Source organism: Nannospalax galili, unplaced genomic scaffold (assembly GCF_000622305.1).
Source record: "Nannospalax galili isolate Female #2095 unplaced genomic scaffold, S.galili_v1.0 scaffold43, whole genome shotgun sequence".
In the NCBI taxonomy this organism is placed as follows: Eukaryota; Metazoa; Chordata; class Mammalia; order Rodentia; family Spalacidae; genus Nannospalax; species Nannospalax galili.
This window is the reverse complement of record NW_008353342.1, coordinates 7,408,920-7,410,797: the sequence shown is the minus strand read 5'-3', so window position 1 is coordinate 7,410,797 and position 1,878 is coordinate 7,408,920. Positions and strand designations below refer to the sequence as shown.

Below are 1,878 nucleotides of genomic sequence, written 5' to 3'. Positions count from 1 at the left end.
GTGAGATAAATTTTTACTTTTCTTGGGATGTCTTGGGTTTTAATATTAGGATAACACGAGCCTTAGAAAGTAGTTGGGAGTTTTGCCTTCTGTGTAAATATTAAAAGTGATTCTATAGAGTTGGTATTATTTCTTCCTTAAATGTTTTACAATCGCCAATGATACAACTTTGCAATGAAAGGATTTTTTAAGTACAAAGAATTTTTTTCTTTGAAACAGTGTAATTATGAAAAGTCCTTACATTGGTAAGTGGCATACAAGTGACCAAGACGGCCATAACCACATGCCCAAGGATGCTTTTTCATCACTCTGGAAAACAAATAGAAAAAATTTAACTACAACTCCAATATATGTAATAGACATGTTTGTCCTGATTATTTCTCGACTGAGCTTTTGTAACTGTGTCTTTGAGGGAAGTGGCCCATCTCATCAAAGTTGTCAGGTTTCTGAGCATGACACTTTCTTTCTCCTCCTGTACCATGTGCAGTATCTGTAGCAATATTCTTGTTGGGTGGGCAGTGTTTCTAAGCTGAGTAAGGCCACCCTTTAACCTTCTGAGTCAAGCAGGTCCAGCTCAAGTGTTTCTCCAAAATGTGTGGAAATGGGTCTCTTTTCACTTGGGTGTGGTCTGAGTGTGTTTCCTGAGCTAAATGTGGAGACTAACCATCCAGTGACTCAATAGTTTGAACTTCTCACTGCGCTTCTGACAGCAGCTCAGTTCTGCAGGAGGACTATGAAGTTGGCTGGTCACACTGGTCAGATGCTGTTTCTGGCAGAAGCATAGATATACCAATGATGTGTTTTCTCCCTGACTTTGGCTTTCTGTAACTGTAATCTGTAATCTGACTTTGTAATTTTGTTTCTACCTGACTCTGGCTTTCTAACTGATTCATTATACCTAATCTTTCCCCCAAGGTAAGAGCAGACTGGACTCCTTGGGCAGCATTGTAAATGCTGAGGAAGTGGTCATCTGCCTCCAGTTACCGTTGCCCCTATAGAGGACACATGCGCAGGGAAGTCCTCTTTGCCCAGCACTTTGCTGCTTGAGGGAAGCATGTGTGGTCACAGTCAGACTATTCTTCCACTGCTTCTAATTTGGTTCTTATTCAGTCCTGTGGACTTCCCAGGCATCTCAGGCTTGTTGTGTAGGGCTGAGTTTTTCAGGGCGCTCTCTTGACCTGTGAAATAATGTCTGGATAAACTTTCTGTCATGGGGAGGGAAGCCCGAGACCTCCCTATTCTTGCATTGTACTGAGCTGGAAAGGCTTGGGTTTTATTTCCCTAATGAAGCTCCACCCCTCTTTGCCTTCATACTTCATGTACCTTCTTTCCATCCCTCATTGCTTTTGTGTTGCATGTGATAAGGATTTTCAGTTAACATGCAGCTTATTGTGCCTCTCTTGCATCTACTCAACTAACTAACTTCTTTGAGTTTTAAATTTCACTGTATATGATTATAGCACATGTAACATATCATATATATTGCCTACAATATATGTCATTTATAATGTGCAACACTGTAATTTTTATACATAATGTATGGACTTTTCATTGTCTTCGTGCTTCTGCCAGTTTTGATATTTTGTCTTCTGTTTATGAGGGGCTGGGGACATAGTTGAGTAGGTAAAGTGACTGCCCTTCAAGCATGAGGACCCTCATGAGTTTGGATCCCCAGCACTCATGACAAAGCAGAAGCAGCAGCACATACCGTAATCACAGCGTTGGGCAAGAGGAGGCAGGAGAATTCCTGGTCTTGCCAACCAGCCAGCCCAGCCCCATCAGTAAGCACCAGGTCCAGGGAGGGGACCTTGTCTCAGATATAAGGCTGGGGGTTATTGAAGAAGACACTTGATACTAGCCTCTGACCTCCACGTGCAT

At 42.2% G+C, this 1,878-nt stretch overlaps 1 non-coding gene across 1 annotated transcript; it reads right to left on the bottom strand.

Moving 5' to 3' along the window:
• Nucleotides 1-209: 209 nt before the first annotated feature.
• LOC115067254 lies at nucleotides 210-315 on the bottom strand. The gene has a single exon (XR_003846681.1). It is a non-coding gene; the product is annotated as a small nucleolar RNA SNORD46 (small nucleolar RNA).
• Between the last annotated feature and the right edge of the window lie 1,563 nt (nucleotides 316-1,878).